Here is an 18,873-nt window from a genome sequence, read left to right as displayed (position 1 = left end):
AGACCTCTGGTCATTTACCAGCAAAATGGTCCGGTCTGAAAGTGGTTAAAATGCATCAGCGCTGAAAGTTGAAAATTGGTCTGGACAGGAGGGGGGTTTAAGTGCCCAGTAAGCAAGTGCTTAGATACATTTACATTATATGTTTTTGTATTTTTAAGTAATTTTTTTACTGTCCGTTTTGCAACCCATATCTTTAGAAAGCAGCTATAAAATGCTGCAATTAGCATCCTTCTAGATAACACTAAGGTACCATGAGATGTAGATCAGGAAATAATTTTGAGGGTTCTCTGAGAGGTCGATTTTCTTTTTAAGGGTTCCTCCAGAGTAAAAGGCTTGAGAAACAGAGGCTCAATTGAGTCATCTATATCGTCTCACTCACAAGAGCTCAGTGGACACTCAGATGCAGGAAAATAGCTTTAAGCTGCTGACTCGCTGGTACAGCGACTTTGGCTAGGATATATCTGACAGCTTCTGCTGCCTGTTGGAGGGGCTGTGGGCTTTGTGGCACCTTCCTGCACATTTGGTGGGAATGCCTGAGGCTTCGGCCCTTCTGGCAGGATATCAGGGCTCAGATAAAAATGATTTTAGATTGATTTGCAAGATTCCCCATTGGAGTTCTTACTGCACATGCCATCCATTCCTCGAAGTCTTTACCGCAAATCAATTCTCCCACACCTCTTAAATGCTGCCAGGCATCCCGAAGTGACCCGACTGGGTTTGTTTCCTCAACTCTATCATGGCGGCGGAGGAGTAGATGGTGAAGTGCAAGGACAGGTATGATAAATTTTATGCTATCTGGGCCACTTGGATACATTATATGTCTAATATGACGCGGACACCATCTGCTGCCATCCCTGGGAAGGCAGATTAGTGGATGATGGTACTTAGTTTCTCATCCCCCTTTCCCACCATTTCACTTTGGGTTATGTCGGATGCAACACGTGAGGTGTTGTATCCTAAGTATATGAGAACGTAATTCTAATTTGATGCAATGGTCAAAGTACTCACAAGCCCCCTTGTGGTTTAGGTATAACTTGATGAAGTCATATGAGGCTAGCTATCTGAATGTATCAGGGGTTTCTATAGGCTTGTAACCCGTTGTCTTTTCTGGTCCCCATATGTGCTCCATGGGCATTTACTCTTTTTTATTTTTTCTCTGCTTTGTTGTATTTTGCTTTTCTCAAAGCATGTTATTTTAAAAATATAAAATAAAGATTATACCAAAAAAAAGCTTGAGAACGACTTTTCTAGTATGAGTGACATGAAAGCAAATTACTACACACCAAATACCCCAGTGCTTGAGGACTGGAGTTGAGAAACACTGGAGCAGAGCATTTTGACCATCTTGACCAGTCAGCAATACCTGGTGCACTGCAACTACATTTGCACAGATTACCTGTGGTACAGTGACTATAACTTAGTGAGCAGTTGGTTTTCATTTTTTCTGTATATGCCTGGTCCTCTAGGGGACCATGGGCCTTTGGTCTATTTCCATCCATCCTGCTCCTACTGTCTATGTATGTTTGTTAACTCAGCACCTTCACAGTGAATTTGTGAAGCTGCTAGACACCTTGGCTGTGGCAATCTTCGCCTATATTGGAGGGCCATTCCAGTTAACATGGCTTACAAAATAGGGGATGATATAGATTGAGAGATACAGGCAGCCTTTACAAGTGATCTGGAACCAGTGGGGGCGGATAATGAGCAGATCAAGCATCTATTCAAACAACATAAAAATTAACTATAAAGTATCTCAATCGAAAATGGGATATCTCTTTCCTGGAATCCCATATTAAATTTGGGGTAATCCCAAGGGGGCTATGTGAAAAGGTAGTGCCAGCAAAATATTTACACACCGAGATTTTTGGACAACTGGAAGGCCAAATGTCTAGAACATGGACTTTCAATTGTCCATCTGATTGTTGACGAAGAAAAGGCTCAATTAGATGAGCTTAAACTAGCGCTAGATCAGAGCAGTAAACTGCTAGAATACCTTCAGGGAGAACCTGACTTTGATAAACATAACGAGATCCTCAAAAAAGAAATTGAGAAGGTCCAGGATAAAGGATAAATAAGCAACAAAAATTTAGAAATAATCTGGATAACTGGGAAAAGGGTGAGGTCGTTGACCTCACAATCCCAAGGGGCCGCAGTCAGAGTAGACGTAACAAACAAACGACTCAATCTAGGAACAGACAGCATTCTTCAGAAAGTGACAATGGAGACTATACTAAATCTGTTGTCTTTGCACATGAGGTAGAAATAAATGATATCCACTTAGACCCTTTAGGGAACCATCTTGGTGAGGGGGTAAGAATAGACCAAAAAGGAAAAGACAGAGGAAGAGTAAGAGAGGAGAGAAGAGGGGGAAGAAGGGGAGGGGGAGCTCTACCAAGGGGACAATCCCCAAACTCAGAGACAGATCAGGACACGCAGCACCAAATACTAGCTAGTGGTGAAACCTCGGCCTCCATAGCACCCTCCACTACAGATATGAAGGTTATTAACCTATCTGAATTCAGTCTCCTGAGTAAAGGGCTGTCCTTCTCGTCGTCAGTATCCATGGATGAATTTACTGTCTATAAGGACATAAACCTTTTCCTATGTAAGGTGATTTTACGCATCTGGCATGCTGGCCATGAGAAGGACAGTACACAGGATCACAGATCAATTTATGTGACTCCCGAAGATAAATAAGAAGGGCAAGCTTTAGAGAACCTGTTAGCCCTTCTGGATGAACAGAAAGGAGATGAGGATGAACCTTATCCGGATAGGACTATAAAACCTAGCAACCTCTATAAAATTAACCAAAATGCCCCCTATATACAAACATCACTGGATGAAGATTTTCCTCGATCTGGTTAAAGACAACCTAAATTGATTTGATGGGTTGTGGCGTGGTTTTTGACAACTTATCCAGTGATGAAAGAAAGGCAATGCGTGAACTGGAGCAGGCAGGGGATTTGATAATCAAAAATAGTGATAAGGGGCGCAACGTTGTCTACGGATATGTATGAAAAAGAAATCTTCATGCAGCTGAGCGATACTTCCACCGACAAAAGATTGACATCAAACCCCTTTCCTGCCCTAGTTGTCAGCCTGAATCAAAAACTTCTCCTGGCCTATGAAGCTAATCTTCTGACCAAAAAGGAACAGGACTATCTAAAGGTGGGGGAATATAACAACCTCACCTTTTATGTGATTCCTAAACTGCATAAATCGCTTACCAACCCATCAGGGAGGCCTATCGTCTCGGCGATAAGGGGCCCACTTGAAAAAATAGGCAAATACAGTATGTAGACGGAGTCATTAAAAACCTGGTGAATTCACTGCCCTCTTGTCTTGATCAAACTACAGGATCTGGAGGTCCCCCAGGTCCCTAGTTGTTGGGATCGACATGGAGTCACTCTACAAATTGATACCCCGTGTGTGGGGCCTCAGGGCGGCTTCCTTTTTTCTAGAAACGACTCAACTGAAATTTGGGGCTCAGAATGAATTTATTCTAGAGCTCCTGGAATTTGCTTTGGTAAATAACTATTTACAATTTTTGGATGGTTACTACCAACAGACTAGGGGAACAGCCATGGGGGCACTCTCATATGCCTGTCTTCATCTGGGCCTCTGGGAGCTGGAGACAGTCTACCAGTCGTCGATGTATCTCAATGGGGTACTTGCCAGGCTGAGATACATCAACAAAATCTTGGTGGTGTGGAGGGGGGAGAGGAGCAACTCATTGAGTTCCTCTTGTCGCTAAATAACAATGCGAGAAATGTTAGGTTGACCTATGTGATTGATCCAAACACTATTTCTTTCCTCGATTTACAAATTTTACATCTTACAACTTATTTAGGTGGTGTCACATGACATTGTGGTGGAGATCCTTATGAAATTGGCCTAGTGTCCTTAATTAAGATAGGGCCCCCCATATTGTATATGGTTGGCTGTTGACAAGTGTCACTATCCAATTATATACTATGATACACATTTTTTATCTTTTTTATTTTATTATCCTTTTATATTACTGTTTCCTGAGTTGTTTCTACATTCGGCTCCTAATGGGGGTTAGCTATTGATTTTGGCCTTATACGTGATACTGTATCAAGTCTGATGTTCTTATCTACATATAGTACACCCATAGGTGAATACTGGCATATACACTAAGTAGGGGGCAGCAGGCAACCTTCTTAGGCCTGGGAACATAGAAATTTAATAGAGGGTATCCCTATAGTGGCCTACATATACAGGTTGTGACCACCTCTTCTTGTTTGTTTCTGCCAATTATATGGGACACATTTTTCTCTCTCTTATGTAAGGAACATCAGCAACAAGGAGCTAACCATAACCTAGATCACTCTAGCTATTTAGGACTCACCTGCTTTAAATAATTAATTGGATAGATTGATAGCAGCACGTCCATTGGCTCCTGCTGCTGTTAATCAAATCCAGTTACAGGGGAGCCAGGGGGCGGGGCCAAGTCCTGCTGTCTGTGTCCATGGACGTAGCAGCAGGGCTCTGGAGCATGACCGCACGGTTGTCCCCTTGGAATGCGGCTCACAGAGGGGCACTCGATGCGGGGAGGAGCCTGGAGCGCCACTGAGGGACCCCAGAAGAGGAGGATGAGGGCCACTCTTTGCAAAACCCTTGCACAGAGGAGGTATAAAAAATTTTTTTTTTTTTAACAAACCTTTTCAACACCTTTATTTTATACATCCTATTATCTACAGTTTGTAGAGCATTAACCTTGTCACATTTCAAATATTCATACAGACTTTTTTCCTTGTCTTTTCAGTGATTATACTTTCAGATTATCTTGCAACTTTATTAGAGAAAATATTCAGGGTAAAATAATTCAATTAAATTCCTTTCACTTTCTTGATTTCTGAACAATAAAGTAAGGCGATAACAGAATTAGACAAGAGTCTGTGTTGAATATCATGTCAAGAAATGAATCAGTTGATTGACAGGTGACTCTATCAGTTGCTTAAAATTAAGAATGTATCAGAGCTTAACAGTCCTAGAAAATCTGCATTTAATCCAGATGGGATTTACCCAGGCATTGTGAATTTGCTATGAAAAATAGAAATTAAATTAGTTTATTATTGTGTAAATGGCTCTGGAATACATTTCTTGCAATAATTACCATATATTATTTAAATTGCTTTTATTGTTTGGGTTTTGGCTTGAAAGCTGCACCATTATCTCACCACCTTGTGTCCATATAATGTTTTCTCAAGCATTGCTTTTATGTTATTCCAGTTTTGGGTATAGTTATTTTAGTATCGGTATAGTTGAGAACTGGAGTAGTTCCAAGATTTTGGTATAGCTAAAAGGTTTAAAGTTTCTGTCAGATTTTTATTACTACTACTCCTGCTACATGATTCATTCTATCAAGGAATGAGCAAATCTGCCCCTTTCATGGCACCTCCTGCTCTCCACGGTGGCGGTGGCTTCCCCCTGCTCAGCGGGCTCCCGTTATCTTGCTCTCCATGGAAGTTTCGGCCTCCCCCTGCTCAGCGGTCTCCTGTTCTCCTGCTCTCCATGGCGGTGGTGGCCTCTCCCTGCTCGGCGTCCTCCCGTTCTCCTGCTCCCACCATGGCGGCTTCCATTTCCTCCCTCCTCCTCAGCAGTCAATCGTGAGTCTTTTCTTTTCGGCCAATCAGAAAATGGGTCTCATACCCAGTTCTGATTGGCTGGATTGAGGATCAGTGTTTTAACAGCGATATTCATTCGCTGTTGTAACACACCTGGATAGGCTCCAGGTTGCCTGCTCTGCGACCCAAGCCCACCCTATTTTGAAGCATACTAGAGCCTCTGGCTCTAATCAGGTGCTTCAAAAAAATCTCCTACCGCTGTAATTCATGCGCGGCATTCCCCGAAAGGGGCCCGACGCATGAATAGAGGGTGGCCGTGGTGGCCATAGATAGATTCATGCTATGCAGAATCTATCTAGAATCTGGACCTTCTTTTGCTATGGAGCAGTGACGGCCCATCCATTAGGGGTGCCGGACACCGCCCCCTCTCTCACGCCACCCCCCTTATGCATAATGGATAGATTCAATCTATTCATTATGCATAAGGGGGGTGGCGTGAGAGAGGGGGCGGTGCCCCTGGCTCCCCTAATGGACGGGCCGCCACTGCTCTGCAGCAAAAGAAGGTACAGATTTCTGTTTTATTACAGTTATAGAGGAAACCATACTTTCCACAGTTACACCTATGAAACAATAAATAAAAATAATAAAAAACATTTTTGAAAGGCTGATTAAAGTGGGTGTAAATGCAGAAGGTTTTTTTTTATTTTAATGCATTCTATGCATTATGATAAAAAGCCTTCTGTGTGCAGCAGCTCCCCTCAGCCCCCCAATACTTACCTGAGCCCCATATCTATCCAGCGATGTCCACAAGTGCCTCAGCCATCCAGGACTCTCCCTCCTGATTGGCTGAGACACAGCAGTGGCGCCATTGGCAGTTAGCAGGAGAGAGGGTGGGGCCAAGCCACAGTTCTGTGTCTGAATAAATACACAGCTCGGCCTGGGTGCCCCTATAGCAAGCTGCTTGCTGTGTGGGTACTCAACTGGAGGGAGGGGCCAGAAGCTCCAGCCAGGGACCTGAGAAGAGGAGGATCCGGGCTGATCTGTTATTTTTATAGAAAAAAAAAGTGAGACTTTACAATCACTTTAAGGAAAAAGTCACTTTAAACTTACACATAGGTAAGAAACTAAGTATTAATATGTATAGCGAATACAGCCTTGAAATTCAATCTAGGTATTTCTATATTTGTCTAATGTATTCTTAATCAGTCTCTCACACAAAAGAAAGATTCAAAGCACATAACTGTGACAAAAAGTGCAGTTCTATCTAACAACACATCCTTGTCTGCCAGTTTTAAAGAAGAAGCAAACCAAAATTACTAACATCTCATATAATCTTTACGAAGTAGTTTTGATTCTTTTTTAAAGCTGCAGCTTCTAATAAAATAATACATGGAAATCCTGACTTTTTCCAATCGTGTGTAGAGAATTCCAAAGTGCCATGCATGCTCAGAAAAAATTTGGAGATGAAAGCTATTGGCTACTGGCCTCTATGTAGTCCCATCGTACGTTACGCACATCACCTCGTTCGGATTTTCCAACAACTTTGTGCGACCGTGTTTATGCAAGACTAGTTTTGGCCCAAATCCTTTGGAAAAAATCGGATGGATTTTGTGGTCGGAATGTCCGACCATGTGTATGGGGCATCAGGCTGGGTTCACATCAGTGTGAATTGCATGTGGGTTTCCCCCACATCCAATTTATATCAGAAGATTGTGACTGGTTCGCTATGGAGCCGGTTCACACATCTCTGGAGCGGCTCTGGTACGAATTGCACAGGAGTCCTGTGCATCTTCTGGTTCATTTGAGGTCCGAATTCAGCCACTTGAAATGGTGAATGGAGACGCACTAGACACCCCGCTGTGAGTCGCTCCCTTCCTCAGTGTCAAAGCCGGCCATAGATGGTTTGAACCCCAGCCAGTTCAGCAGGAACTGGCTGAGATTCGAACTACATATGGGCAGGCTGATTGTACCCAAGCTGATCGATTGATACACCTGGATACAACCAGCCTGTTAGATTTTTCTTTGGATTATTGCCAGCAGCCATAGCCGCTAGCAATACCATGTGTTCCCCCTGCAGGGATGGCTCCTTGCGCCTCTCTCTCTCTCTCTCTCTCTTACTTTACCTCTCTCTCTCTCTGGGAGAACACAATAGCTCTGTGGGAGGGATTGAGTGATTTTCTTTCCTGCAACCCATGTTTGCAGGAAAGAAAATTGCATCATCTATAGCCAGCTTAAGCAGATATGTCGAAGCTCATTGCTCTGGCATGTTCAACTATTGTTGCCATCATGAAGCCAGCCCTGAGCAACAATATGTGGCCACAGAAATGAGTGCAAGTACACAGGAAGTGACCTCAAAGAGGATGGTGGAAATCAGCAGCACTGAAGTGCAAAAAAACATTTATTCAGTAGGGTGTCCAACTATTTTAAGGGCACAGTTGCACTAGATATGTTTGTCATGCTGCATTTTCCAGCACAGACCATATGCATAGTCAAGAAAAAAATCTATTGTTCCCAACAGAACCAGTTCACATAAATAGCTGTACTGACTGCCCTATTCGCAGGTGCGAATTTAGCACATTTCCAGTGCTTGTAAGTATTTGAGTTAAGTTCATTTACTTGTTGCTGTGATTTGTTGAATATACTTTGCCTAGAAATAAAACTGGCAGACAAATGAGAGTATGACGCTAAAGGATTCATGGGAAGTGGGTTCAGAAAACATCTGGACTCCTGTGACTTTTCAAACCACAATTCACAAGAGTATGTTGAAAATCTAGTAAGAGTAAACATGTGTGAGATTTTTATAGCTTTGTCTTCCTTTCTTTTCATTTTCATTTGTAAAAGATAAAAGGACCATTAAAAGGCTCACTGACAGTAAAGACAGGCAAGGGATTCTATCTGACAGACTCAAGAGAGTTTGAAGGTTGCACATTTTTGTATCACCTGAATATTATTTTCATGCAGAATTATTTAAAATACTGATGAATAATAGACTTGTGCACAATGGAATATTTTGTTTAGTTTCGGTTCGTTGTCATTCTTAAAATACATCATTTCGTTCTGTTATATTCGTTATGTTATGTTAACACGTTTTCGGATAATTCGTTATTTCTGTAGAGTGTCGATATTCATTATACTGAATCTGGAATCATGTAGAACTAATTTGTTATATACGCTATCATTCATTAGTATCTGCTATATTTTGTTTTTGTATTAGTTGAAATTCGATATTTATGTATGTATATTGATTCGTGATAACGATTTGCAGTTTGGAAAGTTGTTTGTTTATTGAACATTTTAACACACACAATGACAATATCTCTTAGTGGCACCGGCGGTGGGTGTTTTTGTTCTTGTAACATTGGAGCATTTTAAGATGGCTATTGTGCACGGGCACACTCCAATGAAGACCCCCGCTGCTTGCACCTGTTGAATTTATGCTATTTGTGGGGGTTTAGCCCTGACCACTATCTAAGCCATTTTTGGGCTGCTGATTCTTTATTTTTTATTTTTATTATTGTGGTTTTTATTATTGTGTATTTTTATTTTTTTATTTTTATTTTTTATTTTTTATTATATATATTTTTTGTGGTTTATGTTTTTTCTGCTCTTACTGTACTTGAGAGACGTGGAAGTTGTTTTATATATATATATATTTTTCGGCCGGATGTACGGTCTACAGTAAATAAAGATATTGAATATAAGTTTTTTTGGTGGCAAAAGTTACTACACTATGGGATATATTTTTCCATCTCCCTGAGGACACATTGGCCTATAATCACTGGTTCCACTGCAGTACCTTGTATAACAAAGGAAGAAGATAAGGTGGACATTTGGGCTGACTAGGATTTGCAGCTTGAGACAGATACGCACATCTGCCCCCAGTGCGCATAAGGATCCGGTGAGTGGGGACCTGAGGGGGTGAGCACAGAAGTCACAGAATTAACTGCATGAGCACCAGTCACTTTTAAGATCTACTTGCTTGAAGACTTACAGTATACATTAGTATTTTTGTCAAGTGGATTTATTCTTCAAGGACTCTGAGAACTATAGACTTTATGCACTTCTAGTGCCTATTCACGTGTAACCAGAGGCTATTGCTGTCATTTTTGCACTTTCAGTACTTTTTGTGCATTGTGTATTTTTTGTCTTTTTGGACTTTTGCACTTTATCACTTTTTACAATTTTTTTCCATTTTTTATTATTATTTTTGACTATTTATCCTTTATCGGTGTCCTTTTGTATTTTTGTATTTTGGGTTTATTTATATTGGCCAAACATTATTATTATCATTGGCAAATATCACATACTACCTCTTTTGGGTTTGACTTTATATTTTACCTGCATATGTGGTAAATTTATGCTACTTTTTTGCACTATTGCACAATATTTGCACTTGTTCTTATTCGCACATTATCTATTCCCTGATAATTTTGCACATTAGGTCTCCCTCTGTGGACTACACTTACACCACAAATTTATAATCTTTGTAGGTGGTGTCACACGACACTGTGGTGGAGATCTTTATGAAATTAGCCTAGTGTCCTTAACTAAGATAGGGCCCTCATACTGTATATGGTTGGCTGTCGACAAGTGTCACTATCCAATTATTTATTAGGATACATATTTTTTATTTATTATTTATTTTTTACCTTACCATCTTTTTATATTATTTGTTTTCTGAGGTGTTTCTATATTTTGGCCCCTAATGGGGGTTAGTTATTGATTTTGGTCTCATACGTGATACTGTATTAAGTCTGATCTTCCTACCTTCATAGAGCACACCCATAGGTGAACACTGGTATATATACTAAGTAGGGGATAGTAGGCAACCTACTTAGGCCTGGGAACACAGAAATTCAATATAGGGCATCCCTATAGTGGCCTACATATACAGGCTGGGACCACCTCTTCTTGTTTGCTTCTGTCAATTATATGGGGCATTTTTTTTTTCTCTCTCATTACATAAGGAACACCAGCAATAAGGAGCTAATCATAACCTAGATCACTCTAGCTATCTAGGACTCATCCGCTTTACATACTTTTATTATAGGTAGAGCCTGGACCCCTTAATATATATCTTTTCTAATATCTCTTATACTCGGCTCAAATACAATACAACACCCTTTTCACTCAGTTCTCAGGAATGCACTTTGCTAGTAATCCAACCTCCAGCACAAAATTAATCAGCTGATTGGACTGTAAAATTTACTTTGAGTTGACCTTTTCATTAGGTTTTTAACAAATTACCGAATCATGTTGAATTCATTAGTTATATCTGATATAATTTCTTTCGTATTAATTGAAATTCATTATTCTTTTATTCGGACATTCGGATGCATCCGAATGTCTAAAAGATGCAAAATTAGGCAGAATTTTGATTTGTTACGAAACAAATTGGACAAGCCTAATGAATAATATATTCAGAAATCCAGACAACTAAGATACATAAACTACATGATTGGACAGTATGCAAATTGGGCAGGTCTGCATGTTTATATTCAGGCAAATTTAGGCACGATTTCCAAATCACTTTGTTTGTCCACAAACTCTGGACCAACCTTGCTGTTGATTGCTTTAGCAACCAGGCCACTGCAGACACTAGGGGCAGTGTCCCAGTTTGCCCACCTTTACCTGCCTGTCACATCTATGGTTGTCAGTTCGGGTTTGGAATCATGCGGACACATTATCTAGACTGGACTATGGCTTCCTAGCAGGGTTAGGGTTAGGGGTTAGGGGTTAGGGTTGGGGTTGGGGTTGGGGTTAGGTTTAGGGTTGGGGTTAGGTTTAAGGTTAGGGTTAAGGGTTAGGGTTTCCCCTAGAAGAACAATGTTATGACTCAGGTATTGGAATAGGGACCTCCCACAAAGGTCAAAGGTCAGCAGGCATGTCCCCCAGAGTTCAAAGGTTAAGCGGTCTGGCTGACCCACCCCCACCAAAGTGTTTTGCCTACCCCAACTAAGTTGGCTGCAGTTGTGTAAACCAAGAGTGGCTGTTTCACTCTCTTTCACATTGACCAAAGCCAGCACTAACAATTACCCCCCCCCCCCACCCCCTACACAGACAGGAGAGGAGAAAGGGCTTTATCTGCTCCTCTTCCTCTCGCCCCTACAACTCTCTGTCTGCCCACATTTCAGCAGCCTCAGTTACATCAGGATGAGAGATGCTGACTGCCAAGGGGTGAGTGAGCTCACCATCCATCCCTGTCTGTGACTGAAGTCTCCCCCCCTTCTCTCTCTTGCCTCTGAGTGAGTACACTAAGGTAAATCAGGGTTCTCAGAGCACCCCTTACATCAGAAATCCCCTTTACACCAGAGGCCACAGTGTTCCACCTTACACCAGAGTATTCTCTCTACATCAGTGTTATCAGTGTTCCCCCTTAAATGAGGGTTTCCAGAGCATCCCTTATGTTAGAGTCCCCGGAGTTCTCCCTTACATCAGAGTCTGCAGAGTTCCCCCATACAGTGAATGGGAACTCAGCGAGTTCAGAAGTAAAAAGTGAACTCTGTTGACTCTGATGTAAAGGGGGACTCTTGTGATTAACTTCATATGATTATAAATGTTATTTCATTGCAAAATATATGTATAGTTTATACTATAAAAAAAGATTGCACCGCTAAAGTGTTCGGGTTTGACGTGAAGAAAAGGTGGCATGTAGTCACATCTGAAGAGCATTTTCTGTGATAAAAAATCAGCTCAGCCCCCCTCTTAAAATTTCACCTGGTGTCCACCATAATAAGTCCTTTAACTTTCCAAATTACGTTCTTCTGGAAAATACCCTCTAGAGCAGGGGTCTCAAACTGGCGACCCTCCAGCCATTGCAAAACTCAAAGTCCCATCTTGCCTCTGCCTGTGGGAGTCCTGCTTGTAACTGTCAGTCTTCCAATGCCTCATGGAACTTTCTGTTTTGCAACAGCTGGAGGGCTGCTAGTTTGAGAGGCCTGCTCTAGAAAATTGAGAAGAAGCTATGCACAAGAACAATATGTTCCTTGTGGTTTATATTCAGCTTCTATCTGGTATTCTCAAAAATATTTCTAGGCATTGCTAAACAAAACCCTTGTTAAAGTGTTGGCTAATCTGCATTCTCTAAGCGCTGAATGTGCCAATAGCTCAACAAAAGTGCAGATTATTATTATTATTATTCAGGATTTATATAGCGCCAACAGTTTGCGCAGCGCTTTACAATATGAGGGCAGACAGTACACTTACAATACAAATCAATACAGGAGGGATCAGAGGGCCCTGCTCGTTAGAGCTTACAGATGAACATCTTTATATTGCACACAGTTATTTCATGTGTCTATAATTTCATAGTTACATACAGTAGTTGGTCAGACTGAATAAAGACACCATTCCATCCAGTTCAACCTGTATGTGTGTGCGTCACTAGTCTACCATTTCTCATATCCCTCTACATTGCATTCGCTGAGATGCTGTCTAAAGTTTTTTTTAATTATCCACACTCCCTGGTGATACCATCAACTGCGGAAGGGAGTTCCACATGCATACTGCTCCAACAGTAAAGCACCCCCTACGCAGTTTTGGGTTAAACCGATTTTCATCCAACTTTATTGAGTTTCCATGTGTCTTTTTCAGTGATCTGAGACTAAATCATTTACTACCTATGTTAGAATCATCTTTTAGATATGTGTATATTGCTATCACAACTCCCCTAACCATCTCTTCTCTGAGGAAAATAACATTAATGTTTACAGTCATTCCTCATAACTAACTTTCAGCCCCCTTTTTGGTTTTGCTGCTCTTATCTGGACTCTCTCTAATTCCAACACATCCTTCTTGAGGATTGGTGACCAGAAATGGGCGGCATACTTAAAGGAATTGTAAAGACTCAAGGTTTTTCATTCTATGCATTAAGGTAAAAAACCTTCTTTGCTGCAGCAGAGGGGGCCCAGACCCCTGTTCCCTTTTTCTTACCTGAGCCCATCTGTTCCAGCAATGTGCATGAGCCCAGCGGCTCCCACCACTGTCTCTCTCCTCATTGGATAGATTGATAGCAGCAGAAGCCATTAGCTCCCGCTGCTGTCAATCATATCCAGTGATACAGGAACGGGGCGGGCCGAGTGCCGCTGTCCCTGCCAATGGATGCAGCAGCGGGACTCAAGAGCGAGCCCGCATGGGTGCCCCAGGGAAAGCATCTCTCCATGGGGGCACCCAATGAAAGGGAGGAGCCAGGAGTGCTGACCCCATAAGAGGAGGATCAGGGGTGCTATGTGCAAAGCTCTTGCACAGAGCAGGTAAGTATAACATGTTTGTTATTTTTATAAAAAAAAAAAAATTAACCTTTACAACTCCTTTAAGATGTGGCACAACCAGAGTTTTTTAAAGTGGTAGAATCATAGTTTTATCTCTTTGGTAAATACTCTTTTGAATACATGCTAATAGTTTGTTAGCTTTACTTGCTGCAGCTTGGTAGTAAATGCTATTGCTGAACCTGATATTCACCAGGACCCACAGATCATTTTCCATTGTTGATTCCCCCAAAAGTTCTCCCCTAAGTAAATACATTGCAATCATATTTTAACCCTCCAAGTGCATTACTTTACATTTTTCAGTATTATGTAGTAGCCCACCCCTTTAATTTATCAAGATCTTCAAAGAATCCAACGAATAAACACGCACTCAACAGGAAATTGTATTGTTGGTGTATAAAGAAAACAAACGATCACCATCCCAACCCCCATGATATCTCTCATGGCATTTGGCCTTAGTTCTACCTCATTACCCACAATTCTACATTTTGTGCCTTATTTTTTATTGGGCAGTTCAGCCAATAACTGCTCTGCAGGTTCAATTGTGTAGCTTTCTCTATAACCAGTGTTTTATCAAAATATCTGTTTTATCAAAATGTAATAGTATTACATACTCTTCTTTTCAATTGCAATAAAAATATCAAATGTTCCTTTCCTACGCATCAGGGATGCTTTCATCCTGCTGGGAGCCAATTGTCAGACATGAAATAAAGAACATTAAAAGTGAGACACGCATTTATAACCAACATCCCATAGGAAGCAAAGTGGCCAGATCCTCATTTCAAGAGATGATTCTATTATGCAGGAAGAATGATTTGTCCTCAGACACACACAACTGAAAACAGGAAAAAGAAGCATTTCCATACATTCTAACAGCAGAGAATTTTTTTATTTAAGATGAAAATGTGTGACAGACAATAATTATTAGGGGCCAACAAATGGGAAATTCCATGGCATCACAACTTGATTAAACCAATGATTGTGATCCGTGCAGAAACTTGACATTTTATAAAATCTATCACAGACAAGCAAATATGGGAATAAAGCAATAATAAACTCTCTGTGTTTTTCATTTTAATTAATTGAGTACAATAAAATAAATATTATTTAGTAATTTATGTGGTACATTTCTTACCCCTGCACTTGCAGTTTACAGCTTCCAATGCCACTGGGCCTTGCTCCCTCAGTGCTACCGACCTTAACTACTAGTATTCATAGTTAACAGTGGATAGTGCCATCTCCAGGCAGCCTTGTAGCTATGAAGTGGGATAGAGAAGAGGGAGGGCCTTTCTATCCTAGGCAACAGGTCTGTGTGTTTCCAATGATGCCCACGGTGTAGGGAGACCAACACTGATCCCTGCATGCAAGGGTGGCTCAATAAGATGCTACAATAGAAAGGAGACACCCTGATACAGGAAACTTGGGGAACTGGTTACGGCATCAGCTTAAAGTGATACTAAAGTCAAGTTTTTTTTTTCTTCTAAAAATAACAAACTGAAGAAAATGGCTTGGCACTGAGCAGCCCCGATCTTCCTCTTATTGGGTCACCCACTGGTGCTCCTGGCTCCAGCCTATTGCCAAGTGCCCCCACAGAAAACAGCTTGCTATGGGGGCACCTGAACAAGCCGCTGCTCTGAATGTCCAGTCAGACATGAAGCTGTGGCCCAGCCCACCCCTCTCTCTTCTAATTGGCTCACTGACTGTGATTGACAACAGTGGGTTCTGCTGCTGTCTCAGCCAATAAGGAAAGAGAGTCCCTGGAGAGCTGAAACTTTCGTGCACATCACTGGTTTGCATAGGGCTCAGGGGGTGGGGGGCTCAGGGGGTGGGGGGCTGAGGGGGCTGCTGCACATAGAATGCATGAAGGTAAAAAACCTTGACCCTTTAGAACCACTTTAAATTGGAACATTGGCAAGGATTAAAAGATAAAGATACTACATTTTTTGGTAAGTGATTAAATTAGCTGCTGTGCTTAAAAACTGAGGATTTAATAATGCATGTTATCATCAGTGATAATAGGATATGTTTGCCCAAACCATGAATCATCTGGTTTTTTTTTCATTTTTTTTTTTAAGTTAACTGGTAAACACATAAGCTTGACACCTTTACTAGAGGTACAGTATCTCACAAAACTAAGTACACCCTCACATTTTTGTAAATATTTTATTATACCTTTTCATGTAAAAACACTGATAAAAGTACACTTTGCTGTAATGTCAACTAGTAAGTGTACAGTTTGTATAACAGAGTACATTTGCTGTCCCCGCAAAATAACTCAACACACAGTTTTTAATGTCTAAACCGCTGGCAACAAAAGTGAGTACACCCCTAAGTGAAAATGTCCAAATTGGGCCCAATTGGCCATTTTCCCTCCCCCGTGTCATGTGACTTGTTAGTGTTACAAGGTCTCAGGTGTGAATGGGGAGCATGTGTGTTAAATTTGGTGTTATTGCTCCCACTCTCTCATACTGTACACTGGATGTTCAACATGGCACCTCATGGCAAAGATCTCTCTGAGGATCTGAAAAAAAATATTTTTGCTCTATATAAAGATGGTCTAGACCAGGAGTAGGCACCCTCTGCCCTCCAGCTTTGGTGAAACTACAAATCCCATCATGTCTCTGCCTCTAGGAGTCATGCCTGTGATTGTCAGGGTCTTACAATGTCTCATGGGCCAAGGTTGCCTACTCCTGGGCTAGACTATAAGAAGATTGCCAAGACCCTGAAACTGAGCTGCAGCATGGTGGCCAAGACCATACAGTAGTTTACCAGGACAGGTTCCCCTCAGAACAGGCCTTGCCATAGTCAACCAAAGAAGTTGAGTGCATTTGCTCAGCGTCATATCCAGAGGTTGTCTTTGGGAAATAGACAAATGAGTGCTGCCAGCTTGGCTGAAGAGGTTGAAGGGGTTGGGGGTCAGCCTGTCAGTGCTCAGACCATACACCGCACACTGAATCAAATTGGTCTGCATGGCTGACGTCCCAGAAGGAAACCTCTTCTAAAGATGATGCACAAGAAAGCCTGCAAACAGTTTTCTGAAGACAAGCAGACTAAGGACTTGGATTACTGGAACCATGTCCTGTGGTCTGATGAGACCAAGATGAACTTATTTGGTTCAGATGGTGTCAAACGTGTGTGGCGGCAACCAGGCGAGCAGTTCAAAAACAACTGTATCTTGCCTACAGTCAAGCATGGTGGTGGGAGTACCATGGTCTGGGGCTGCATGAGTGCTACCGACACTGGGGAGCTACAGTTCATTGAGGGGACCATGAAGGCCTACATGTACTGTGACATTCTGAAGCAGAGCATGATCCCCTCCCTTTGGAGACTGGGCCACAGGGCAGTATTCCAACCTGATAATGACCCAAACACACCTCCAAGACGACCACTGCCTTGCTAAAGAAGCTGAGGGTAAAGGTGATGGACTCTCCAGACCCAAGTCCTATAGTGCAACCTCAAATGGAAGGTGGAGGAGGGCAAAGTCTCTAACATCCACCAGCTCTATGATGTCATCATGGAGGAGTGGAAGAGGACTCCAGTGGCAACCTGTGAAGCTCTGCTGAAATCCATGCCCAAGAGGGTTAAGGTGCTGGAAAATAATGTTGGCCACACAAAATATTGACACTTTGGGCACAATTTGGACATTTCACCATCTTTATGTAGAGCAACAATACTTAGATTTAACACACCTGCTCCCCATTCACACATGAGACCTTTTAACAGTAACATGTCACCCCGGGGAGGGAAAATGGCTAATTGGGCCCAATTTGGACATTTTCACTTGGGGTGTGCTCACTTTTGTTGCCAGCAGATTAGACATTAATGACTGTGTGTGTTATTTTGAGGGGACAGCAAACTTACACTGTTATACAAGCTGTACACTCACTACTTTACTTTGTAGCAAAGTGTAATTTCTTTAGTGTTGTCACATGAAAAGATATAAATAAATATTTCCAAAATTGTGAGGTTGTACTCACTTTTGAGAGATATTGTAAATAAAATTGCCTAACAAAAATTGTCCTATGAGTGTGCTATGTGTAGCAGGCATTCTGTCATTGGCTTATTCAGGACATCCATAGATCATTATGTAAGACTATCTGTTATGCAGTTTCTCCTTTTGGCCACAAGATGGAGATAGGGAGATGCAGACTTTTTCCTTCCAGAACATGAGGAGACACAGTGGACACTGGGAAAAAGGGAGTTTCAGGAAGTATTGAGGAGGCTGAGGTGATTTTGAAGGAAGAGAGGGGGAGAGAGAGAGAGAAAGAGAGAGATGGGCCATTACTGCCAGAGAGAGAGACCGGAGCCAGGGGACAGAGCGAATGCGAGGATACCACACCTGCAAGGCAAGTTGCCATGGGTAAGAGGACATCTGTTCGGAGGAACCATTGTTGCTGTGTCACTGGGATTGGTGAGAGGCCCTTGGGGATATTATCTGTGACTGTCACTATTTGCTGCTGTCATCAGTGACTGAGCCACTGGGATCAACACAGTCAGTCGCATATTATCTCTAACACCTTAGAGACTGCTGCAAAGCTCTCCAATGTATTAGCCGACCAAAGAGTCAGGACCAAGGAATGCCCTTAACCCTTTGCCCGTATACTTTGTTTTAAAGAAGTACCACACTTTGGTCTCCCCCTCCCCTCTTCCTTAGAGTGCACTCTAAGACAATGTAGTTATTTATACGTTGTGCTGTACATAAGGATTATTCAGGTTACTTATTGCCATTTCACTCATTGACTCTATTTAAAGTCAAAGAACGGATTACTCTTTACTTGGGTATAGTGAAATTCTGTATAGCTGATTATGTTACACTTACTTGGGTGAGTCTATGTTATCTCAGATTGTCTTTACCTAAAGTGGTTTCAATATACCAACTTGCTTATCACTTAACAAATGTGTGTGCATTTACAATAGTAATATACAGCCAGGTACGGGATATTTTCCATTTGTGTCTATATGTGTGGTTGCAGAGGTCTCGCCATTTAACCAGGTGTGTTAGAGGGGCTGAGTTT

General features: G+C 41.7%; 1 protein-coding gene across 4 annotated transcripts in view; it reads right to left on the bottom strand.

Annotated features, from left to right (window-relative positions):
• The window catches only part of NPY5R (neuropeptide Y receptor Y5), a 126,701-nt gene that overhangs the window by 12,562 nt on the left and 95,266 nt on the right, over nt 1–18,873 (bottom strand). The gene's annotated exons all lie outside the window — the stretch shown is intronic.

This window comes from Lithobates pipiens, unplaced genomic scaffold (genome assembly GCF_037356315.1).
Source record: "Lithobates pipiens isolate NorthernLeopardFrog02 unplaced genomic scaffold, aLitPip1_a1.2 Scaffold_13, whole genome shotgun sequence".
Taxonomy (NCBI): Eukaryota; Metazoa; Chordata; class Amphibia; order Anura; family Ranidae; genus Lithobates; species Lithobates pipiens.
Note: the sequence above shows the minus strand (reverse complement) of the source record. Positions and strands in the feature narration are given on the sequence as shown.